The sequence below is a fragment of the Hibiscus syriacus genome, unplaced genomic scaffold (genome assembly GCF_006381635.1).
Source record: "Hibiscus syriacus cultivar Baekdansim isolate YM2019G1 unplaced genomic scaffold, ASM638163v2 tig00003721_pilon, whole genome shotgun sequence".
Classification (NCBI taxonomy): Eukaryota; Viridiplantae; Streptophyta; class Magnoliopsida; order Malvales; family Malvaceae; genus Hibiscus; species Hibiscus syriacus.
This window is the reverse complement of record NW_024061981.1, coordinates 3824040-3851844: the sequence shown is the minus strand read 5'-3', so window position 1 is coordinate 3851844 and position 27805 is coordinate 3824040. Positions and strand designations below refer to the sequence as shown.

At 31.5% G+C, this 27805-nt stretch overlaps 1 protein-coding gene across 1 annotated transcript in view; it reads right to left on the bottom strand.

Annotated features, from left to right (window-relative positions):
* The window catches only part of LOC120182301 (auxilin-related protein 1-like), a 28506-nt gene extending 23196 nt beyond the window's left edge, over positions 1–5310 (bottom strand). The window contains exon 1 of the mRNA XM_039187300.1: positions 5296–5310. The gene's annotated coding sequence lies outside the window, so the exon portion shown is untranslated. The remainder of the gene's footprint in view (positions 1–5295) is intronic.
* Between the last annotated feature and the right edge of the window lie 22495 nt (positions 5311–27805).

Here is a 27805-nt window from a genome sequence, read left to right as displayed (position 1 = left end):
TAAGAGAAAGACCACGACTTAAAGGGTCAATCTACGAGCAACACTCAAATTGATTCTTGGATTGACCAATGTTTTCGAAAATCCAAAGTTCGTGAGCATTTTGACTCATTCTTTGAATCTCGATCGATTAAGGAAACTCGAAAGATATGAAACTATTCACCTTTTATGTTATAAAGTATTTATATATGTGATATGAGTCAAAAGAAAACTATTGTTTACTAAGTATTCAGATTTGAAGCTATATGTTTATACATGTGCTAAGGAATGATTTTTCAGATTCAATTTCATTAAAAGAAAAAAGGTTTACATGTGCTAAGGAATGATTTTTCAGGTTCAATTTCATTAAAAGAAAAAAGGTTTGAATTATCAATTTTATATATTTTTATACGATGGTAGCAACACTCTGGTTACTTATGATCCTTTCATAATTTAAAATGTTGTACCTTAGTTTATATACCTCACTAAGTGGAAAATTAGCGTCTAATTGTTTTACGCGTAGGTAAAGGAAATGGATCAGGGTAAGAAGCGTGGCTTGACATCACATTTGAAGATCGTATCAACTCTCTCATATCAATATGTTATTTTCTAATGAGTTGACTTTTCTAGTTGGCTTGTATATTGTATGAGCATTATGCTACTATGATATGATAGTATAAATCGGACCGTAAACTATTAAATATACAGACTAAAAATGGACACTACTAAATATAATAAAGATAAAAATGGACGCTACTAAACATAATAAAGATTAGATGCATGAATAGTAGTTTACTAAGTTATGTTTTAAATATTATCAATATGGATTTTATAGTATGCAAATTTTAGATAGTTTTAAACGTTATATGAAATAGTATTGAATGGCTATGTTACTGCCTAAAATCAAGTTTGAAATAAATGATAAAATATTTCTTTTATTTTTACTCGATTAAATGTTTTAGTAATTAAAGTAAATTTGATGTTTTGAAATAAACAAAATTTTATGGGTTTTGAGTTGGAAATGTTATAAAAGGTCAGTGTGATATCTTTAACTCGTAATTGAGTACATATACAGGTTAAGGGTGTTAAATTTATTGATATCAGAGTTTCAGGTTTAGCAGATTCTCGGCCTAATCTGGAGTTATTTTATGTTGAAAAGTGTGTACATGTCATTAAGATGTCAAAATTACTGATCTAATGTGAGCGTTTATATGATTTGATTTATTCCCTCCTTAATAATGTATTATGAAATGTGTTTATATTAGATGTAAAAAATGGAAGGATCGCCTTGAGCGATAGATCAGGATGTTTCTTGATGAAATTGATAGTAAAAGTAGCGAGTCTAATAATAACTCCCTTATCCAGCTCGATCATGGTGACGAGCTGGTAGGATAGAAAAAAAAGTGTGTTAATGTCAGTATTAGTGTTGGAAAATGTTAAGAAGAAGAAGGTTGCATATGAGCGAAGTAAGTGGAAAAGGATGTTAGCACATCATTCCAGAAAAGGGGCTAATGCCATAAGATATTTTCCTCCATCTTACGAAATAAATGTCTTACTTCTTAGCGATAAGGAACGTGTAAACTATTTATCTATTTGAAGAATAAAGATATTATTATAGAGAATATTTCGAGACCCTTATAGATATGATTATGTTGAGTTAATCGATTGACGAATATGGCCAAGAGGGGGGTGAATTGGCAATTAAAATTTTGGTGGAAGCTTTTGCAGAAAATTGAAAGAAATTTGCACAGCGATTTAGAGTGGTTCGACTTTCTCAAGCAAAGTCTACGTCCACTACCTTAGCTATCCACACTAAGGATTTTCCAAAAATTCACTAATTTGTCTTTCTTTTGAGGACAAAGAGTAACCTTACAAACCCTCAAGAATTATACCTCAAATTCTTGAGAACACTCTCTCCCAAAGAGAACAATACAAATTTGCAAACTTACAAGGAAATCCTCACAAGGTAGATTGTTTGCACAATTCTAGAACAAAGAAAAGAACACTCAAGAATGAATACAATTGAGCACAATAAGTGTTCTTGAAAGCAAAATAAATAATGAATGAAAAATAGGCTTGAAATGCTCAAACTTGAGGTTTGATGCTTTCTCTTTGATTCTCTCTTGATTCTAGTTGCTTGTTGTTTCTTGTTATTGATCAATGGCTTCTAAGCTTGCTTAAATACACCTTGAATCACTTCTGAATGTTGGGGATCATTAATGAAGTTTTTGGAGCCGTTTAAGTGTGAAAACAATTAATATTTCTGCTTGGAGCGTGGGGGGGGGGAATCGGTACCCCTAATGGGGAATCGGTTCCCTAAGTGTAAAATTCAAATATTTCGATCGTTGAACAGTGAGGGGAATCGGTACCCCCTGGGGGGAATCGGTTCCCTCCGAGCATACTTGAATTCGTGGAGCCAAACCATTCAGGGGGGGAATCGGTACCCCCTTGGGGGGGAATCGGTTCCCTCTGAGCAATCTGGAATTTTTGGCTTTGAAATGGTTCGAAATATTTTGTAAAATCATTTTGAAATTATTTTAAGATTAAAACTTAATTTTACACTTGAGTAAGGATTTAAAATGAACTTTGAAATAATTTGAGTAATATTTTGATATTCGATTTAATATATCGAATATGCTTAGAAAAAATCTTTTTCAAAATTAAAATTCTTTTAATTAAATTTGTTATATCGAAACATCAAAATGTTTTCAACAATCTCCCCCTTTTTGATATAACAAAACATTTTAAGATTTTTTAATTTCAAAATAAATTTTGATTTTGAAAAATACTACTCCCCCTTACTTTAACACTACTCCTCTTCAAAAAAAACCTCCCTTTTTAATTTAATAATTTAATAACATTTCTCCCCCTTTTTGTTAAATCAAAAAGATTTGTAAAAGAATTTAAACAAGGTTTTGAAATAATGTAGCCAATTGATTATATATATAGTTTAAGCTGCTAAGATCACAATCAAGAGAAATGTTAGCCATTAGTTTCATAATCAATATTCACAAATAATGTGACATGGCGAAATTGGTCATATATCTAACATGATGTAAATGATGCAATAATGAAGAAATTTAACCACACCAAATATATAAGTTCAAACATCTATAATCCAACAAATAAGTTCAAATATTCAACAACAAAAAGAAAACAATCCAAAAACATTCAAAATGTTTAAACAATAAGCTTGAAGTTCAAAGTACTAAAGCAAAACACAGAATCAAGCATCCGTAGGAGGATCGGGAGGAGGAAAACTAGCTCGCATAGCGGCCATCTCATGAGTGAGTTCATTAATACGAGCGTTTGTTGCTTCATTGTTTGCACGCATCTCCTGAAGAATTTCCAATTGTTGAGCTCCCATTGTGGATAAATGGGACTTTATAGAAGTAAAGCGCGAATCTATGGTAGCATATCAGAAATCGAATATCTCCATAAAAGATTGAAAATATGGAGACATTTGATTCGTTTATTGTGCTTCCTCCTCGGGCTGCTCAGGCTCATCTTCGACTTCATCGATGTCTCGCATTAATTATTCAAGCTCGGGATCGTCGTCAGCTTCTGGTGGAGCTCGTGAAAAACTAGCTCCCGGAGTATTTTCAGAAGATCAAACCCATTCACCGGTTTCCTTATCCTTTATCCATCCCGCTTTCGTTAAGGAAAGAAGATTACTTTGTTTCTTTAGAGGAAAGACGACATCTAGACCTACTCTAAGCCCAGCTTTAGAAAAAAGATTACTCAGAATGCAACCGTAAACTAGAGATGAACAGAGTTTCTTGTTAGGAATAAGATTTACGGTTTCAACGATTTCAGCAAAAATAATTTGAGGCAGGTTTATTTTAATATTGTTTTGGAAACAATGTAACCACCAAAGATCTAAAGCACGAAGGGTAGAGTAACGACCTCCGGATGGTCGAAACCACCAAGAAATCATTAGATGAAGAAAACGATCATGAAGATCTAAGACACTCACATTATCCCTTCTTTTATAACGAGATCCTAAAACCTATTTTTCATTTGATATACCATCATTATCTAATCCTAATGCTTTGGCTATGTAAGCCGAGTCAATATGTAAGAATTGTCCTAGGAGGTAGGAACAAACTCCTATGGTTTCAGTTTGAGCTCGGTTTTTGACACAAACGACATTAGAGTAAAAGATGCGAACAAGTTGATGGTAAACTATAGGTTCAAGGTCACAAAGTTTATCAAAATTCCACTCTTGTAAAAGATGAAGATATCTAAAATCGATATCTAACATAGCTTAACGAGAAGGGATACGTTCTTCTCTAATTTTGTAAGAGTCAAAATATTGATAATACCAAAAACGATGATTTCTAGGACCAGGATGATTGAAGCACGAGTTTTGGATAGTCATATTAGGATCAATAAGATTAGGATTAGGAATTGGAATTTCAGGAATAGGAGGAGGATTTGGAGGTGGATTTGGTTGACGGTATGAGCGACTAGATGATGACCTAGCACGTTTAGGATTGGACATGGTTTAGGAAGTCAGAATAGAATGGATAACCTGCAATTTAGAAAACACATGTATACAATTCAATCAATCCCAAAACTCAATTGAGTCCTCAATATTTCAAGGTTCTCTAAACCAATCCTAATGGGCAAAGTTTTTGAAAACTATTGAAAAATAAGATTTTGAAAAACAATATATGTATAGTTTTCATAACAACAACATAATTAAATTAAAACACAATAATTTGAAAAACAAATTTTTTTATTTCGAAAATTTCAAAATTTTTGGAAAAATTCTTGTGTTTTTGATGAAATTAGTTGTAATATCTAGTTTCTAATCACTAAACAATCAATGCCCGATCACTATTTCTATATAGAACTAATTAAAACTAGTCTTATGTTCAAAATCAATGAAAAATAGAGAGTTTAGAAAAATTTACCTTGAAAGATGAGATTGAGTGGATTTTGATGTTGTTTGCACGATTTTAATGATGCTAGCAGGTTTAGAAGATTATATTTGAAGAGAACTTCGATTAAAAACGTTGTTTTGAGGCAAAGTGGAGATATGGAGAGAGTAGAGAAGAGAAACGGCGGTAATGAGAGAAGAGGGTTTGAGCAAAATATGAGGTTCTACCCGATAAAACCAGAACCCCAGGGGGGTATCGATTCCCCTGCGGGGGGAATCGGTTCCCCTTCAAAGGGTGAATCGATTCCCTCTGCACCAAAATGCTAAAATCCGATTTTAAACACACAAAATGCTAAATTAATTTTCTCTAGTGGTATTGGCAACTCATATATTGAAAATTAATCACGTTCAAACAATCAAATTAATCTTTAAACTATATTTAAACATAAAGTTAATTTTCATCAAGAATCATAAACTCCCCCTAACTAATAGCAATGAATGCAATCAAAAATTATTATTCTAAGCATTTTTCATTTAGTCTTAAAAGTGCTAAAATTATTTTAAACACTAAGTGAAGATAGGTTGGTCAAACCTAATTCTCTCCTAAGTGTCCAAAATGTTTCCTTGTCTAAAGGTTTTGTAAAGATATCTGATAATTGGTGCAAAGTATCAACAAATTCTAGAACTACATCTTCCTTAGTGACATGGTCTCTAATGAAGCGATGTCTTATTTCAATGTGATTAGTTCTAGAGTGTTGGATGGGATTTTTAGTGAGACAAATAGCACTAGTATTGTCACACTTGATAGGAATGGTACATACTTCAATTCCATAATCAAAAAGTTGTTGTTTTATCCATAAAACTTGTGCACAACAACTACCAGCTGAAATGTATTCGACTTCAGTGGTAGATAATGCAACACAATTTTGTTTCTTTGAAAACCAAGAAATCAGCATATTTCTAAGGAATTGGCAAGTATCGGAGGTGTTTTTCCTATCTAATTTGCATCCTCCATAATCCGCATCAGAAAAGGCATGCAAGCTAAAGCTAGAGTCTCTAGGATACCAAAGTCCTAAACTAGGAGTGTCCTTAAGGTATCTAAAGATTCTCTTAACAGCTAGTAAATGTGATTCCTTAGGACATGATTGAAATCTAGCACATAAGCAAACACTAAACATAATGTCCGGTCTACTTGCAGTTAGATAAAGTAAAGAGCCAATAATTGACCTATATAATTTAACATCTACACATTTACCTCCTTCATCTAATTCAAGCTTTGTTGAAGAGCTCATTGGAGTGTCGTGACGTTTGCCATTTTCCAGTCCAAACTTTTTGAGCATATCTTTGACGTACTTAGCTTGATTGATGAAGATGCCATCTTTTCTTTGCTTGATTTGGAGTCCCAAGAAAAATGAGAGCTCCCCCATCATGCTCATCTCAAACTCACTTTGCATTAGCTTAGAAAATTCTTGGCAAAGAACATCATTAGTAGAACCAAATATTATATCATCAACATAAATTTGAACTACTAATAAATCTTTACCTTTATGCTTTAAAAATAATGTAGTGTCAACCTTCTCTTTTGAAAAACCTTTTTCAATTAAAAAGTTTGACAATCTTTCATACCAAGCTCTAGGAGCTTGTTTTAAACCATAAAGCACTTTTGTCAATTTAAGAACATGATCCGGAAATTTTGAATCTTCAAAACCTGGAGGTTGTTCCACATACACTTCTTCCTTTATAAAACTATTTAAAAATGCACTTTTAACATCCATTTGATATAATTTAACTTCATGAAAACATGCAAATGCTAATAACATTCTATTTGCTTCCATCCTAGCTACGAGAGCGTATGTTTCATCATAATCTATGCCCTCTTCTTGAGTATACCCTTGAGCAACAAGTCTAGCCTTGTTTCTCACTATATTACCACTCTCATCAAGCTTATTCCTAAATACCCATCTAGTACCTACAATAGATTTATTACTAGGCCTTTCAACTAATGTTCATACTTTACTTCTCTCAAATTGATTTAATTCTTCTTGCATAGCCATAATCTAATGTTCATCTTTTATTGCTTCTTTAAAATTCTTAGGCTCTATGCATGAAATAAATGCAACATAATTCCAAATATTTCTAAGAGAAGATCGAGTTGTTACCCCTTTGGATGGATCACCTATAATCTCACCATCCTTGACATAGTTGTACTCTCTTGGATAAGATACTTCCATTTCTTCAATGGTTGGATTCTCAAGAGGATCATGAGTTACCTCATCTTTTGTTTCTTCCTTTGATGATGGTTCTTCAACGACATGTCTAACTTCATTTATAATACCTACATCATCATTCACACAAGAATCCTTCCTTGGAAGGGGATTATCATCGAAAACAACATGTATAGACTCTTCTACAACTAAAGTTCTTTTATTAAATACTCGATAAGCTTTAGAATTTAAGGAATAACCCAGAAAAATTCCTTCATCACTTTTAGCATCAAATTTGCCAAGGTTTTCTTTACCGTTATTTAAAACAAAACATTTACATCCAAAAGGATGAAAATAGCTAATGTTAGGCTTTTTATTTTTGAAAATTTCATATGGAGTTTTCTTTAAAATTGGCCTAATCTTTACTCGATTTACAACGTAACAAGCGGTATTTGTGGCTTCCGCCCAAAAATATGGCAAATTATTTTCACAAAGCATGGTTGTAGCCATTTCTTCTAAAGTTCGATTTTTCCTCACAACAACTCCATTTTGTTGAGGGGTTATAGGTGCTGAAAAATTATGGCTAATACCATTAGAATTACAAAACTCATTAAATCCAAGATTTTTAAATTCATTGCCATGATCACTTCTAACACTAGTGATATAGTAACCTTTTTCGTTTTGGATTACTTTTGAAAATGTGATAAAATTTTCTAATGCTTCATCTTTAGTACTTAAGAATAGAACCCAAGTATATCTAGAATAGTCATCTACCAAGACAAATGCATATTGTTTTCCACCCAAGCTAGTAGTCCTAGTTGGCCCAAAAAGATCTATATGGATCAATTATAATACTCTACTAGTTGATACGTCATTAATGGATTTAAAAGAAACTCGCTTTTGTTTTCCTTTAGCACAAGCATCACATATTTTTTCATTATCAAATTTAAGCTTAGGCAACCCTCGAACTAAATCACCTTGAATTAGCCATTGCAAAACACTCATACTAGCATGTCCTAGTCTCCTATGCCATAACCAACTATCATGTTCATCCTTTGCAACTAGGCACAAATTAGTCATATCAATAGAATCTAAATGCACCATGTATATGTTTCCTATTCTATGACCAATAAGTATAATCTGATTAGATGCAATATCAATGACTTTACAACCATTAATATCAAACATGATATTGAATCCCTTATCACAAAATTGACTAATACTCAATAGATTATGCTTTAATCCATTCACATATAAAACATTCTTAATTTGTATGGAAGAGGTATTACCAATAGTACCAATACCTTCAATGTGACCTTTTGAATCATCACCAAAAGTCACTTCTTCTCCATTTTTGGCGTTAAGCTCAATGAACCGGTTTTTGTCTCCGGTCATGTGTCTTGAGCATCCACTATCAAGGTACCATGAATTTGGATTTGTTTCCCGTGCCTTGTAGCAATGCTCATTTTCCTACAAACATAGATTAATTTCTATTTTTTGGTACCCAAATTCTTTTGGGTTCATATTCATTAGTTTCCAAAATCCTAGTCCCCTTAGGTATCCATTTGTGTAGGATATCCTTATCTTTAGTAGTAATGAGCTCTTTAGGAACCCATATACTTCTAACGATTTTTTCATCAGAGGTTCTTTGGGGACCTCTATGATTGTAGTTTTTAAAACTTTTTCTAACAAAATTAGATTTTGAATTTTCTCCATTTTCAAAACGTTTTGTTCCAACTTTATAAAAAGAGGCTTTAAGATCATCAATTTCCTTTTGATGATCATCATTGACCATTGAAAGTAAATTTTGCAAATCTAAAATTTTCTTTTCAAACTCTTCTAGTTTGATTTGTAAATCTTTGATTTTACTTTCAAGATCGTTGTTGGTTTTGGATATGAGTTTATTTTCATTTTTCAATTTTGAAACATCGTTTTTATATTTTAAAAACAATTTCTCATAATCCGAAGCCAACCCATTATATTCCTCTAATAACTCATCATAGGATAAATCATCAAAATCATATAAGTTAGAGGTTACCTTATAATCTTCCCCGAATACCATCAAGCACAAGTTTGCTACTTCTTATTCCTCTTCATCAAAACCTTCTTCATCGCTCCATGTAGCCACATAAGCCTTGTGCTTATTCTTTGATTGACCCTTTCTCTTCAATTATGGGCAATCATATTTGACATGCCCTGATTTTTTGCATTCATAGCAAATGATCGGGTCCTTCTCTTTTGGTTCATTTTTGAGGCCTTCATTTCGTTTGAATTTTCTTCCTAGGTAAGGTCTCATCATTTTTCTAAACCGTTTGGCAAACAATGTCATTTCCTCGTCATCGTTATCATCATCGTCATCTTCATCCGAATCACTCTCATCTTTTGTGGATTTGAGAGCAACTCCAATGTTTTTCTTCTTCTCCTTCTCCTTTGGTGTCTCTTCAATCTTATCAAGGTCCACCTCATCTTCAAGCATCATTTCAAGAGTGAGGAGTGAACCGATTAGCTCTTCAAGAGTTAAGGATGTTAGATCCTTAGACTCGATGATTGCCGTCTTCTTTGATTGCCATGATTTTGGAAGGGAGTAAACTAACTTCCTCACAAGCTTTTCATTTGAAATGATCTCTCCATATGATTTGAGACCATTGACAATCTTTGAGAATCTATCCGTAATAGCTTTGATATCTTCATTTGGTTTAATCCTGAAATTTTCATAGTTGTGCGTTAAAATACTAATTTTAGATTTCTTTACCTCATTGGTACCTTCATGAGTGACTTGAAGTTTGTCCCATATTTCTTTGGCGGTTGTACAAGATGAAACTCTTCCGTATTCATCTGGTCCAAGAGCACAAAATATGATATGGATGGCTTTGGAGTTGAGCTGGAACATTTTTGTCTCTCCTTCACTCCACAATCTTGGATGAGTGAGAGGCTTGATGTATCCTTCTTCTACGACATTCCATGCTCCCATGTCACTTGCTTGAATGAAGTACATCATCCTATTTTTCCAATAGGCATAGTTAGCCCCATTGAAGAAAAGAGGCTTGTTGATGGGCATCGAATCAAGACCGGAGTCGAAGTTTGAAGTAGAGGCCATTGATGACTTTGATTATCGATGTAACTCTTCCCGAATCGACTCAAGAGGCGATTAAACCTTCAAATGAGTTAGGCCCTGATGCCAATTTTTGAGTTAATCGATTGATGAATATGGCCAAGAGGGGGGTGAATTGGCAATTAAAATTTTGGTGGAAGCTTTTGCAGAAAATTGAAAGAAATTTGCACAGCGGTTTAGAGTGGTTCGACTTTCTCAACCAAAGTCTACGTCCACTACCTTAGCTATCCACACTAAGGATTTTCCAAAAATTCACTAATTTGTCTTTCTTTTGAGGACAAAGAGTAACCTTACAAACCCTCAAGAATTATACCCCAAATTCTTAAGAACAATACTAATTTGCAAACTTACAAGGAAATCCTCACAAGGTAGATTGTTTGCACAATTCTAGAACAAAGAAAAGAACACTAAAAATGAATACAATTGAGCACAATAAGTATTCTTGAAAACAAAATGAATAATGAATGAAAAATAGGCTTGAAATGCTCAAACTTGAGGTTTGATGCTTTCTCTTTGATTCTCTCTTGATTCTAGTTGCTTATTGTTTCTTGTTATTGATTAATGGCTTCTAAGCTTGTTTAAATACACTTTGAATCACTTCTGAATGTTGGGGATCATTAATGAAGTTTTTGGAGCTGTTTAAGTGTGAAAACAATTAATATTTCTGCTTGGAGCGTGGGGGGGGGAATCGGTACCCCTAATGGGGAATCGGTTCCCTAAGTGTAAAATTCAAATATTTCGACCGTTGAACAGTGGGGGGAATCGGTACCCCCTGGGGGGAATCGGTTCCCTCCGAGCATATTGGAATTCTCGGAGCCAAACCATTCAGGGGGGAATCGGTACCCCCTTGGGGGGAAATCGGTTCCCTCTGAGCAATCTGAAATTTTTGGCTTTGAAATGGTTCGAAATGTTTTGTAAAATCATTTTGAAATTTGAAATTATTTTAAGATTAAAACTTAATTTTACACTTGAGTAAGGATTTAAAATGAACTTTGAAATACTTTGAGTAATATTTTGATATTCGATTTAATATATCGAATATGCTTAAAAAAATCTTTTTCAAAATTAAAATTCTTTTGATTTAATTTGTTATATCAAAACATCAAAATGTTTTCAATAGATTATCTTTTGATAAACTTGTAATTGTTTTGATTTACTCTCCTTCTACTCACTCGTATATAAGTACTAAGTGATAGAAGAATAGGTATTTCTTTAGATCTGATTTATAGTGATTTAGTGATGATTAATCCTCTAGACCGGAGTGTGGCGGTTAGTCGAGAGTATAGAAATTGCATGTTAAGGATACAAGAAATTGAGTTTTGGTAAACTTGATATAGTTTCCTTTTTGGGGGAATTTGATAAAATAGTCGTTATAAAGATAAATCATTTATCCAAGATTATTGTTATTTCTTGGCTAATAAATTATTGTTATAAGGTTGAAAACTTTTCTTGGCAAAGTTGGTGGATACTTGATTATAATGGGATTAAGTGGAAAGATATTACGAATGTTAAAGAGTATCCGTATTCGAATATTTTTCCAGATGAGCCACTAGGATTATCATCGGATTTAGAGGTAGAGTTAAAGTAGAAGTATTTATTGGTATCGTGTTTATTCATATGGTCTGTATTAAATAGTTCTGACTGATTTCAAAAAATTAAAGATATAGTTATAAGAATTATAGGATTGGAATTTTATCAGACCAAATGTGTCACCTTAGGGCATACCAATGTTGTTAGTGAAAAAGAAGAGCGAATCTATGTGATCACACATAAGTTATGCTCAGTTGAATGATGTGACGGTGAAAAATAAGTGTATTTTTCTAAGGATCGATGACCTTTTTGATTAATAAAAGGGTATATCAGTGTTTACCAAGATCGATCTTCAATATGATTACCATCAGTTAAAGATTAAAAAGGAAGATATTCTTAAAACAATTTTCAGAATTTGATACAGACACTATGAGTTATGGTGACGCCATTTGGATTAACTAATGTTTTTGCATCATATTTGGATTTGATTAAATTGGGTGTTTAAGTCGTACCTTGATTGGTTTGTAGTAGCATGTATAGATGATATTTGGATATATTATAATGACAAGGTAAGATCATAACAAGCACGTTGTACTTCAGATTATTTAGGATAAAGAGCTATAGGTTAAATCATCAAAGTGAGAATTCTTATTAATCAAAGCTGTTTCTCTTAGTAAAGTGATTTTCGAAAAAAAGATAAAAGTTGATCTTGAGAAAGTACAAGCTATATTGGAGTGGAAAATTTCTACGAATGTATCTGAAGTCTGAAATTTCTTGAGAATTATTGGATATTATCGAAAGTCTGTGAAGAATTTCTCGATGATTTCCCCCCCTTGATTTTATTAGGAAAAAAGATGTGACATTCTATGTATTTATAAGTGCCAAGAAAGTTAAAGATGCAGAATAGTAAAATCTACCAAGAATTTTATGATATTGAAGGTATATTTAGAAAATTTCCATCAATTATATAAAAGGTATTAGAAAGTGAATCCTATACTATTGGATTTATAAGTCAATCTAGTTTTGTGCAAAAAAAATGAATAAAATTTTAGTGTTTGGATTAATATATAATATTACTTTTTTTTCGAGTAACCCAGACTGCCTAAGTAAGGAAATTGTGATAAATCATGCAATCTTATAATGACACATTTCATGATGGGTTATAATGCTTATTAATGCAAAAAGTAAAATTGGTGACTTATGTTTCGAGGAAGCATAAGACTCATAAAGGAAATTATTTAATTTATGAGTTGGAGTTAATAGTTGTTGTGTTACTTTAAAGATGTAGTGTCCATATACTTGTGGTGAGCGATAATACAACTACATTGTTAAAAAAATGAAAGTTTGAAGTATTTATCAAACCGAAAGAAGTAGAACTTGAATAAAAGGAGATAGATCAAACTTCTTAAGGATTATAAGTTAATTATCAATTATCATCCGATAAAGACTAAAGTGGAAGCTTATATGTATGTCGGAAGACTTTTTCTTTATTGAAAGTTTTGATAATGTTCGATTATCAAATGAAGAAGATGGTGTATAAGTTGGAAAATTAAGTTAAAGCGTATTGTATTAGATTAAATAAAGGATCTTCAAAGAAAGGATAAGAAATGCTTATTAAGGAAGGAACAAGAGGACAAAGGTGAAGCTAAAGTATTTTAAGTAAAGTTGAGGGGATGTTTATACTATAGAGGTAGAGTATATACAAAATGTTGGGATAATTCGATGAAGCTCAATTGACAACCGAATGATTTGCCAAGAGGGGGTGAAGTGGATTTGAGAAAAATATTTAGGGATTAAGGAGATTTAAGAGATGAGAAAAACTGATGCACAATGATTTATAGTGGTTCGACTTCTTAACCAAGTCTACATCTACTACCTTAGCTCCTCACTAAGGATTGTCCAACAAAATCACTAATTTGTTCTTTCTTTTTCATAGGATAAAGAGATAACCTTTACAAATCGCTATATTTTCAATGACTAAGATAGAACCACTCCTATTTTACAAAGGTAAAAAGATGTAAACAATAAAACCTTTACAAGGTAGGTGTTTACAAAATTAAGCTCACAAAAACACAAATATTTTCAAGAGAAAGTAAAATAAGAATGAAAAGCTCTTCTCTTGTGTTTGATTGCTTAGATAGGTGTTCTAACCCTTCTTCAAGTGTCCTTAACTTATTTTTATATGTTGGAATGTGTTTGTGGTAATTTTTAGCTGCTAGGGATGATTTAGAGATGTTAGGGATCATTTTTATGTAAAATAAAACTACCCAGTGCAAGGAGTATCGGTACTCCTTTAATGAGTATCGATATTTCCTTTATATTATTTAAATAAACTAGCCGTTACTAGCCGTTGGGCCTGACCAATATCGATACTATGATCATGATATTGATATTACTGTGTAAACTAGTATCGGTACTCATTTGAGTATCGGTACCTATTTTACATTATGGAATTTGAGCAATTTGGAAAACACTGGTAGTATCGATACTACCTAGAGAGTATCGATACTTCTCTTACCTTTGGTATCGGTACCACATGAACAATATCAGTAATGTTCATGCAATATCAATACTGTAAGAACATTATCGATACTACGTACCTAGAAAGCATTTTTGTGCTCAAATTCTATGTTAATGAACTTTGAATTATTTTTGAAAACTTTGAAAAAATTCAATTCAAGTCTAAAAATATTTTGTCATAATTTGATATATCAAAATATTATAAAACATGGTTCAACGCAAAATCATAAGGAATTGAAGAAAGAATTTTGCGACGAGGTACATTGTAGTATTTTGATTATGTACTCTAAAGGAACTAGGATGTATATATATTTAAAGAGTCAGTGTTGGTGGTCAGGCATAATAAGAGTTATAACTCAGTTTATTTCTAAAGTTCTGACATGACAACAAGTTAAAGCTAAGTATCAGTTGTTTTTGGATTTATGACAACCAATTTCTATTTTTTGGAAGAAATAGAAGAAAATTAGGATGGGTATTGCCATAAGATTTTCTTGAATACCCAACAAGAGAAGTTCATTCAAAGTGATTATGGATAAACTAAGTAAGTTGTGCACTTCATCTTAGTCTGAATTGATTTCTTTATGGCTAAGTATGATGAATCGTATAAAAATTAAGCTATTCAGTTACATGAAGAACTTATATCGATAATAAGTGATAAAGATCCAAAGTTTACTTAGAGAATTTGGAAGTATTTGTATTAAGCATGGGAATTCAACTGAATTTCAGTGTTGTTTTTCATCCTTAGACAGAAAGAAGTCAGAGCAGACTATTTAAACTTTAGAAGATATGCTAAGGGCATGAGTGTGATTGAATTCAAAGGATTATGGAAAAGTATTTGCCTTTACCAGAATTTTCCTATAATAACAGTTATCAAGCAAGTGTTAATATGATTTGATACAAAACCTTATAAAGAAAAAAATGTTGAATATCATTGAATTAGTTCAAGCTTAAGGATCAAATCATAGTTGACCCTGATTGATTAAAGACCTAAAAGATAAAGTAAAGATTATTTAAGATAATCTTAAGATAGTTGTCGATTGAAAGAAGCCTTATTCAAATTTGAAATAGAAAAGGGATCAATTACCAAGTGGTGATAAAAGGTTTCTTAAAGTATCATTTTGGGAAAAAATATTACAAGTTGGTCAAAAAGGCAAATCAAGCTTGAGAATTATTAATTCATAGGAGATCAAATGGATTTGATATGCGAAGAAAAAATAGTAAAAATATTAGCACATAAATTCAATAGACTAAGGACGAAGATGAACCCGTTTGTTAAAGTTTTGTTTTTCCTTAGTAAAGCATAAGATTGAGGAAGTTTGGGAAAGAGAAGAGAATATGGGAATTCAATTTCCTTATTGTTCTAATCTGGTATGTGTTGAAAATTCGAGGAAGAATTTTCTTAAGAGGGAGAATTGCAATACCCCAAAATTTAGGCAAGTAACTATCTTAGGTTATGGGGTCCAGCGATCACCCTTAGGGATTCTATCGTATATGGGCGTGATATCGGTGCTTGACTGGCCAACCTGCCGAGGTCCACGTGTGCCTTGCGAAGCCCCTAGGCTCGCTCGCAGCACGCTATAGATGCGAGGCTCTGCAATGCCGTGGTGAACTATGTGGGGTGCCCTACAAGAATCCACCTTGGCTTGGGGTAACCCAGTGATCACCCACTATAAAGATATGATGTTAAAATGGCCCACATACTTATCACCAATTGGTTTTAAGAAAGAATAGTGGTCATTCACTTCAGAACTCTAGCGTTAAGCGTGCTTGGACTAGGGAAATCCAAGGATGGATGACTCACTGGGAAGTTGTTCATAAATGAATGACTCGATCCTAATAACTGGTATCAGAGCAGGTTGTAGGTTCGAATCCCCCAGGTGTCGTTAGGGGTGATTGTTGGGTTATGGGGTCCAGCGATCACCCTTAGGGATTCTATCGTGTATGGGTGCGATATCGGTGCGTGATTGCCCAACCTGCCGAGGCCTACGTGTGCCTTGCAAAGCCCCTAGGCTCGCCCGCAACACGCTATAGATGCGGGGCTCTGCAATGCCATGGAGAACTATGGAGGGTGCCCCATAAGAATCTACCTTGGCTTGGGGGAACCCAGTGATCACCCACTACAAATATATGAGGTTAAAATGGCCCACATACTTATCACTAATTAGTTTTAAGAATGAATGGTGATCATTCGCTTCATAACACTGTGGTTAAGCGTGCTTGGACTAGGGAAATCCAAGGATGAGTGACCCACTGAGAAGTTGTTCAGAAATGAATGACTCGATCCTAACAACATATTGTTAGGATTTTTGTAAGCTCGAATTGACAACCGAAATGATTTGCAAAGAGGGGTCGAAACGGTTTTGTGTTTAAGGAGTAAGGAGATTGAAAGATAGATAACTACACAGCGATTTATAATGGTTCGACTTTCTTAACCAAAGTCTACGTCTACTACCTTAGCTCCTCACCAAGGATTTTCCAACAAATTCACTAATTTTTTCTTTCTTTTGAGAACAAAGAGATAACCTTTACAACTCCCTAGTTTTTACGGGATAAACTAGAACCTTTCCCCTAGCTTTTCATGGGCTAAGCTAGAACCAAAACCCCTTTACAATGAAAGGAAAATGTAAACAGGAAAACCTCTCAAAGGTAGGTGTTTACAAGATTGATCTCACAAGAACAAAATATTTACAAGAGAAAGATGAAATAAGAATGAAAAATTATTCTCTTGTGTTTGAATGCTTGGATAGTTGTTCTGTTACTTTTTCAAGTGTCATTAGCTTGTATTTATAGCTTGGAATGTATTTGATGTCGTATATAACCGTTGAGGATGTTTTGGAGATATTTGGGGATGATTTTTCTACTCAAAAAGGCTACCCATAACATGGTGCATCGGTGCACTATCAAGGTGCATCGATACCCCTTCATTAAATTCAAATAAACTAGCCGTTGCAGCCTTGGTGCATGGATGCACAACAGGGTGCATCGATGCACTAATTGCATTCAAAATGGGGTGCATGGATGCACTGCATGGTGCATCGATGCACTAGTGGCAGGTACATCGATCCACTGCAGGTGTGCACGATGCACTGCAGGAGTGCATGGATGCACTTTGACACCCTTTAGCATTTTTGCTCAAATCCGAATTTAATGGACTTTTGAATTATTTTTGAAACCTTTATAAAACTTTAAATAAATTCAATTCAAGTCCAAAAACATTTTTCCTTAAATTTGTTATATCGAAACATAATTCAACAATTTCCCCCTTTTTGATATAACAAAACATTTAAAAAATTAATTTTGGCAAAACTCCCCCTTAATAAAATGTTTAATGAAAAAGATACCAATTGTTAACAAAATGACATCAATTGTTACCAATTGTTTGAAAATATATGAAAATTTTAAGCTCTCCCTTTTTCATTAAGAAATTAGAGAAATTGAATTTTCCAAACCAAACTTCTCCCGCTTTTTGATATATCAAAAATAATTCAATCTTTGAAGTTCAAAATAACTTTGGAGAGTAAGTAGTAAATTTCATATTTTAAAAATCATTTGAAAAAAAAAATCAAAGCTCCCCCTCAATAAATGCATTCCAAACAAAATTTAGCTTTAAACTGACACTTAAACAAAATTGAATTTCAATAAAGAATAACAAACATGTTAGTAGCACATGAAATTAAATATATCCAAGTCTAAAATACTTTATGCAATACCAATAGTTGAAATTAAGTACATATGCATAAAGTTTTATAAAAATGTTATGCATTAAAATTTTTTATATCAATTGTTAGAGAGATATCATTTTCATTTAAAATCAATTTTGACCAAAATTCATTATGATGAACTAAAAATTATGAAAAATCATTAAAAATTGTTCATCATACCAATTGTTTTCAACATACATGAGATTAAAACAAAAATATAATCATTCAATATCAAAACTCATACATGCTTAAAATCAAATGAGCAACCAAATAACCAAAATTAAAAGCACTAAGCTTAGAGGTTACCTATTCCTTTTTCATGTGTGGCTAGAGCATCTTTAATATTATCATTTTCATCACCATTGCTCCCACACACCTACAAGAGACATTTTGGTATCCAAATTGCGGATCCTTGAACGTTAGTTTAAATGCCCCTTGTTCCTTTCGAAACCCATACTTGTTTAATTTTAAAACGTTTTCCTTTCTTTAAAGGACAAGTATGTTCCTTATGACCATGATAATGACAATGTGAGCATATTGTCATTATTGAACTAGATGAATTATTTAAAATGAGCTCTTTTTCTTTTGTTAAACTTTCAAGCTTAACTTTCAAATCGAAAATTTCTTTTTCAATACTTTCAAATTTTATTTTTTAAAGCTCCAAATCCTTCTTCAATAATTCATTTTGATTTACAAAATCCATTTTAATTTCTAGAAGAAGTTTGTTTAATTTGAAAATTTCTTTTTCAAAGTTTTCTGATTTCATTTTTGAAAGCTCTAACTCCTTTTTCAAAATTTCATTTTGATTTTCTAAGTCTGTTTTAGCTTTCAAAAGAAGATCATTTTTAGCTATAAATTTAGAAATCAAATTTTTATAATTGGAGTTCATGGTCTCAAACTACGAAAATAATTCATCATAGGCATCTTGTAACTCATTAAAAGAACGTAAATTTAATTTAGTTGAGTTTGAAGATACCTTGTGCTCTTCAAGAGCCGTTAAACACACCACCTTTGTTGATTCTTGTTTCTTGTTTCCATGGATCTCCTCTAGCTTATTCCAAAGCTCCTTGGCACTTGAACATGAAGAAACTCCTTTATAGATTTCAGGACCAAATGCACAAAACACCATGTGCATGGCCTTGGCATTTTGTTGAGCTTTCTTCCGTTATTTGTCACTCCACTTCTTCTCCTTCTTCTTTGGAGAAGAATATCCATTCTCGATTATCTCCCATGCATCAAGATCATTGGATTGGATGAATACCTTTATTAATTTCTTCCAATGACGATAATTGACTCCATTGAAGTATGGAGGCTTGTCCGTTGGTAGGGAGTCTTCCATGTGGAACGAGCTGAAAGTGGAAGCCATCTTCTCGGTTGTGTCAGGAATTGGTAGAGCTTCTTCGAGGATCGTCTCAAGGTGGTTAAATCTTCTTAACGAGTTAGGCTCTGATGCCAATTGTTGGGATTTTCGTAAGCTCGAATTGTTGAACATGAAATTCAAAATATCCAAGTCTAAAATACTTTATGCAATACCAATAGTTGAAATTAAGTACATATGCATAAAGTTTTATAAAAAGGTTATACATTAAAATTTTTTATATCAATTGTTAGAGAGATATCATTTTCATTTAAAATCAATTTTGACCAAAATTCTTTATGATTAACTAAAAATTATGAAAAATCATTAAAAATTGTTCATCATACCAATTGTTTTCAACATACATGAGATTAAAACAAAACATAATCATTCAATATCAAAACTCATGCATGCTTAAAATCAAATGAGCAACCAAATAACCAAAATTAAAAGCATTAAGCTTAGAGGTTACCCATTCCTTTTTCATGTATGGCTAGAGCATCTTGAATATTATCATTTTCATCATCATTTCTCCCACACACCTACAAGAGACATTTTGGTATCCAAATTGCTATGGATCCTTGAACGTTAGTTTCAATGCCCATTGTTCCTTTCGGAACCCATACTTGTTTAATTTTAAAACATTTTGCTTTCTTTAAAGGACAAGTATGTTCCTTATGACCGTGATAATGACAATGTGAGCATATTGTCATTATTGAACTAGATGAATTATTTAAAATGATCTCATTTTCTTTTGTTAAACTTTCAAGCTTAACTTTCAAATCGAAAATTTCTTTTTTAATACTTTCAAATTTTATTTTTTAAAGCTCCAAATCCTTCTTCAATAATTCATTTTGATTTACAAAATCCATTTTAATTTCTAGAAGAAGTTGTTTTAATTTGAAAATTTCTTTTTCAAAGTTTTCCGATTTCATTTTTGAAAGTTCTAACTCTTTTTTCAAAATTTCGTTTTGATTTTCTAAGTCTGTTTTAGCTTTCAAAAGAAGATCATTTTTAGCTATAAAACTTTGAATAAATTCAATTCAAGTCCAAAAACATTTTGCCTTAAATTTGTTATATCGAAACATAATTCAACAATCTCCCCCTTTTTGATATAACAAAACATTTGAAAAATTGTTTTTGGCAAAACTCCCCCTTACTAAAATATTTAATGAAAAAGATAAGAATTGTTAACAAAATGATATCAATTGTTACCAATTTTTTGAAATAATATGAAAATGTTAAGCTCCCCATTTCTCATTAAGAAATTGAAAAAATTGAATTTTCAAACCAAACTTCTCCTCCTTTTTGTTATATAAAAATAATTCAATCTTTAAAGTTCAAAATAACTTTGGAGAGTAAGTAGTAAATTTGATATTTTAAAAATCATTTGAAAAATATCAAAGCTCTCCCTCAATAAATGCATTCCAAACAAAATTTAGCTTTAAACTGACACTTAAACAAAATTAAATTTCAACAAAGAATAACAAACATGTTAGTAGCACATGAAATTCAATATATCCAAGTCTAAAATACTTTATGCAATACCAATAGTTGAAATTAAGTACATATGCATAAAGTTTTATAAAAATGTTATGCATTAAAATTTTTTATATCAATTGTTAGAGAGATATCATTTTCATTTAAAATCAATTTTGACCAAAATTCATTATGATGAACTAAATTTTTTTTTCAATTTCTTAATGAAAAATGGGGAGCTTAACATTTTCATATTATTTCAAACAATTGGTAACAATTGATATCATTTTGTTAACAATTGTTATCTTTTTCATTAAATATTTTATTAAGGGGGAGTTTTGCCAAAAACAATTTTTCAAATGTTTTGTTATATCAAAAAGGGGGAGATTGTTGAATTATGTTTCGATATAACAAATTTAAGGCAAAATGTTTTTGGACTTGAATTGAATTTATTCAAAGTTTTATAGCTAAATTTATTATATAAAAATAATTCAATCTTTAAAGTTCAAAATAACTTTGGAGAGTAAGTAGTAAATTTGATATTTTAAAAATCATTTGAAAAATATCAAAGCTCTCCCTCAATAAATGCATTCCAAAAAAAATTTAGCTTTAAACTGAAACTTAAACAAAATTAAATTTCAACAAAGAATAACAAACATGTTAGTAGCACATGAAATTCAATATATCCAAGTCTAAAATACTTTATGCAATACCAATAGTTGAAATTAAGTACATATGCATAAAGTTTTATAAAAATGTTATGCATTAAAATTTTTTATATCAATTGTTAGAGAGATATCATTTTCATTTAAAATCAATTTTGACCAAAATTCATTATGATGAACTAAAAATTATGAAAAATCATTAAAAATTGTTCATCATACCAATTGTTTTCAACATACATGAGATTAAAACAAAACATAGTCATTCAATATCAAAACTCATGCATGCTTAAAATCAAATGAGCAACCAAATAACCAAAATTAAAAGCACTAAGCTTAGAGGTTACCCATTCCTTTTTCATGTGTGGCTATAACATCTTTAATATTATCATTTTCATCACCATTGCTCCCACACACCTTCAAGAGACATTTTGGTATCCAAATTGCTTTGGATCCTTGAACGTTAGTTTCAATGCCCCTTGTTCCTTTCGGAACCCATACTTGTTTAATTTTAAAACGTTTTCCTTTCTTTAAAGGAAAAGTATGTTCCTTATGACCATGATAATGACAATGTGAGCATATTGTCATTATTGAACTAGATGAATTATTTAAAATGAGCTCTTTTTCTTTTGTTAAACTTTCAAGCTTAACTTTCAAATCGAAATTTTCTTTTTCAATACTTTCAAATTTTATTTTTTAAAGCTCCAAATTCTTCTTCAATAATTCATTTTGATTTTCAAAATCCATTTTAGTTTCTAGAAGAAGTTTGTTTAATTTGAAAATTTCTTTTTCAAAGCTTTCCGATTTCATTTTTGAAAGCTCTAACTCTTTTTTCAAAATTTCATTTTGATTTTCTAAGTCTGTTTTAGCTTTCAAAAGAAGATCATTTTTAGCTATAAATTTAGAAATCAAATTTTTATATTTGGAGTTCATGGTCTCAAACTCCGAAAATAATTCATCATAGGCATCTTGTAACTCATTAAAAGAACGTAAATTTAATTTAGTTGAGTTTGAAGATACCTTGTTCTCTTCAAGAGCCGTTAAACACCACATTTGTTGATTCTTGTTTCTTGTTTCCATGGATCTCCTCTTGCTTATTCCAAAGCTCCTTGGCACTTGAACACGAAGAAACTCCTTTATAGATTTCAGGACCAAATGCACAAAACACCATGTGCATGGCCTTGGCATTTTGTTGAGCTTTCTTCCGTTCTTTGTCACTCTACTTCTTCTCCTTCTTCTTTGAAGAAGAATATCCGTTCTCGATTATCTCCCATGCATCAAGATCATTGGATTGGATGAATACCTTCATTAATTTCTTCCAATGACTATAGTTGACTCCATTGAAGTATGGAGGCTTGTCCGTTGGTAGGGAGTCTTCCATGTGGAACGAGCCGGAGGTGGAAGCCATCTTCTTGGTTGTGTCGGGAATTAGTAGAGCTTCTTCGAGGATCGTCTCAAGGTGGTTAAACCTTCTTAACGAGTTAGGCTCTGATGCCAATTGTTGGGATTTTCGTAAGCTCGAATCGACAACCGTAACGGTTTGTAAAGAGGGGTCAGAATGGTTTTGTGTTTAGGGAGTAAGGAGATTGAAAGATAGAGAATTGCACAGCGATTTATAGTGGTTCGACCTTCTCAACCAAAGTCTACGTCCATTACCTTAGCTCCTCACCAAGGATTTTCTAACAAAATCACTAATTTGTTCTTTCTTTTGAGGACAAAGAGATAACTTTTACAACTCCCTAGTTTTTACGGGATAAACTAGAACCTTTCCCCTAGTTTTTCACTGGCTAAGCTAGAACCAAAACCCCTTTACAATGAAAGGAAAATGTAAACAAGAAAACCTCTCAAAGGTAGGTGTTTACAAGATTGAGCTCACAAGAACAAAATATTTACAAGAAAAAGATGAAATAAGAATAAAATATTATTCTCTTGTGTTTGAATGCTTGGATAGTTCTCTTACTTCTTCAAGTGTCATTAGCTTGTATTTATATCTTGGAATGTGTTTGATGTCGTATATAACCGTTAAGGATGTTTTGGAGCCGTTTGGGGATGATTTTTCTACTAAAAAAGGCTGTCCATAACATGGTGCATCAGTGCACTATCAAGGTGCATCGATACCCCTTCATTAAATTCAAATAAACTAGCCGTTTGCAGCCTTGGTGCATGGATGCACAACAGGGTGCATCGATGCACTAATTTCATTCGAAATGGGGTGCATGGATGCACTGCATGGTGCATCGATGCACTAGTGGCAGGTACATCGATCCACTACAAGTGTGCACGATGCACTGCAGGAGTGCATGGATGCACTTTGACACCCTTTAGCATTTTTGCTCAAATCCGAATTTAATGGACTTTGAATTATTTTTGAAACCTTTTTAAAACTTTGAATAAATTCAATTCAAGTCCAAAAATATTTTTCCTTAAATTTGTTATATCGAAACATAATTCAACAGACTAAAATATAATCTTTGAAAGTTTAGTGGTTAAAGTAAAAATTAGGAAACGTTCAAGGACTAAAGTGATAATTTTCCCAAAAAATAAGTTTTATCCCGTAAATGAATATTTCTCCCCAAGAATGATATTTTCATGGAATCAAATTTTTGATTCAAAGTTTGTATAAAAAACTATAAGGGGATAAAGTTCAGTAAATAATCAGATAATCGGATCGAATCAAAAATTCAGGAAATTTTGAAGGATGACATTAAAAGGTTAATAATTTCATTTTCATATTTTTAATTGGTGAAATTTAACATGAATTTTTGGATTTAAATTGATTTCCATATTAAACCGAGATTGTTGAATTATAGTGACTAGACTGTAAATTCAGGAAAACTACAAGGAAAAAATCGAAAAGAATGAAGATTTTTCTCATATTTGACTTTGAATGATGATATGGACAAGTGGCATGGTAATTTGGCAATTATCATGATTTTTAAAGGCTACCATGGTCTTTTAGCATAATTAATTAGTTTTAAGATAAGTGTATCATGAAATTTTGATGGAAAAATCAAGAAATTTGCTCTTCCTCCTCCTCCAAATCATGGCCTCCATATCTAAGGTAAGAAATATTTTATTTTTCATTTTTAATCCTTTTTGTTAGGTTTTTGGACTAAGGTGTAAAATAGAGAATTAATCTACATCTAATTCTCTATCATTTTATATAAATATTTCATTGTTTTCTTGATTGGATCATTGGTTTGGTTATTAGGGTGGATGAAGAACAAGTTGTATTTTAACGTTTAAGGATAAATTTTTTATTTAATAGATGTTGTTGAGTTGTTTCCAAGCATGTGTGATGAATATAATCAATTGGAAATACATGTACAAGGGTTTGGCTAAGGTTAGGGTTTGAAGGAAAGATTGATTTTGGATTGAATATGATATGGAAATATTTGAGATTGCATGAGAATGATGTTTAGAAGATGAATTCATGTTTGAATCAAGTTGAAAATCAAGCTAGACACACTTTATTATATTCGACCATGAAGAAAAAAATAGGTAAAAATATTGAAAAAATTCTCTAATCTTAGAAATGGTATTAGAATGATTCTACATGCTTTGAAATGTGATTTGGACCAATTTGGAAGTTTGTGAAAGTGTAGGAACCTATTTGTATATTTTAATAAATTTAGGGATTAAAGTATAATTGTTAAATAATTGATGTACTATGTTGGAATTTAATGTTAGAATGTTTAATTTGATATTAAAAGGTGAAATTTGACCGTTTTGAGAAGTTGGTAAAGCTTGAGGACCAAAGCGTAAATATGGAAAAGTTGGAAATTTAAGTAAAAATTGTCTAATTTTTGAGGTATTATGTTGGGAATAAATGCTAGAATTTTTAATTAAGTTAATTGAAGAAAAATGGCAAGGGACCATTTTGAATGAATTGGATAAATTAGGGAGAATTCTAAAATAATTCATTTCATTGGTCAAGAATATGAAATTGAGATGAATATGAGGATTAGTGAATGAATGTGGATAGTAAGAGGATTGAAGTTGTATTTTTAAAGTGTTAAAGTTAGTATTGAAAATGCGAAATGGAGTTTATATCGAATATGCATTAATTGTATAATCAATAATTTTTATGTTAATATATATACACCTATTATATTAGTGTGGATACTAGCATATGCTTTGAATTTTATATGTTGGTATATTATACTCGTGTAGATTGTACTCGAGATCGTGAGATGAGTAAGCTTAAAAAGCTAAGGAAAAGTATGAGAATAAAGGCTTATACTGAAAATAGAGGTTCATTAGTGAGGCATTACCAGGCGAGTGTATTTATTTATTTAAATTATGTTTGATGGAGGAAGACTTGCGAGAAGTCAACCTTAGATGATTTTAAGAGAATTTTTTTTAATCAAATTATGACTTATCTCTATAATGCTTACTGAAATGATTTATGTTTTATTTTTTGTATGAATTAACCAATATGTTTTTTATATGATATTTCTGAAAAAGTTATTTAAATAGTTTCCCTAAAATGATTTTAGGGCATGAGCTACCCAAAGTATTTTATCTGACATCAATATTTAATTTATGGATGATTTTAGGTACGAATTTCCCAATGCACTAGTTTTGATAAAAGATGTCTGGAAATGATACTAAATGGAAAAGTTTGATTTATAAATGACATTAATTTATCATAAATTCCATTGTATGTTACATTGAGAGTTATATGTACAATTGGCATGTCATGAGGTAGAGTGATTTTGATTCTGATCTGGTACATTGTGTACATTATATGATGACACTTGGAGTGTATATTTATGTATACGATGATTGCACATGGAGTGCATATTTTTGTTTCTGATAATAGCACTTGGATTGCTTATTGCGCACACTCGTCTGACTCACGTACCTTGCATTCTCTTAAAATATATATTGGGCTATGAAAATATAATGTGAAAGTTGAAATGTGATTGAATGGAAAAGAATATGAAATGATTATTGTGACTGATATTGATTACCATGATTTTTATAAAATCATGAGATGATGATTTTTGGCATGATATGCCTTTTATGTAATAAAGTGTTTATATATGTGATATGAGTTGAAAGAAAACTATTGTTTATGGAGTATTCGTATTTGACATTATATGCTTATACATGCACTAAGGAATGACTTTTAAGGCTCAATTTCATAAAAAGGAAAAAGGTTTGAATTATTAGTTTTATATATTTTTATACTATGGTAGTATCACACTGATTATTTATGATATTTTCATAATTTAAAATGTCTTACCTTAGTTTATATACCTCACTAAGTGGAAACTTAGCGTGTGATTGTTTCACGCATAGGTAAAGGAAATGGATTGGAGTAAGGAGCGTGGTTTGGGATCACTTTTGAAGATCGTATCAGCTCTCATATATCTGTATTTTATTTTCTAATGATTTGACTTTTCTAGTTGGCATGTAAATTGTATGAGTATTATGCTGCTATGATATGATAGTATAAATCGGATAAACTATTAAATATAAAAACTAAAAATTGGCACTACTAAGTATAATAAAGAGTAGATACATGAATAGTAGTTTAATAAGTTATGTTTTAAATGTTATCAATATGGATTTTATAGTGTGCAGATTTTAGACAGATTTAAACGTTATAAGAAAAAATATCGAATGACTATGTTACCGTCTAAAATCAAGTTTGAAATGAATGATAAATATTTCTTTTCGATTTTTACTCGATTAAATGTTTTAGTGATTAAAGTAAATTTGATGTTTTTGAAATAAACAAAATTTTACGGGTTTTTGAGTAGAAAATGTTATGAAAGGTTAGTGTGACATCTTTAACTTGTATTTGAGTATGTATTTGGGTTAAGGGTGTTACAGGTGTGTTTCGATATGTCACTTTAGTGGTGTTTTGTAGTATGTTACATGCACTGTAAACTCATCCTTATAACATAATCAAAAATAAAATTTTAATATTTAGTTTTTAAAAGATTTAATACATAAAAATATTATGATAAACTACTCGTTTAGTATGTAAACCATCAATCTTGGTTTGTTTTCCTAACGTTGAGCTTTTGTTTCATTTTAGTACATCGTCTTTAAAAACTTAATGTGTTTAGTACTTAAATTATCAATTTTGGTTTGTTTTAGTTCCTAAATTTTTAATTTTATCAAAACTTAACGTTAAATTTTTAACGGGTACTAAAATAAAAAAAAACTTAAAAAAATAAAAGTTTAAGTACTAAAAGTATCAAAATTAATAGTTTAGATACTAAACACATAATTTATCCAAAATATTATTTAAAATATATTGATTAAACTTTTTAAAAAAACTTTACCCTAATCGAAAACATGCCATATTTGTGTGATTTCCAAACGACGGCTACACACATACACGCAAACCAAACCCAAGAAG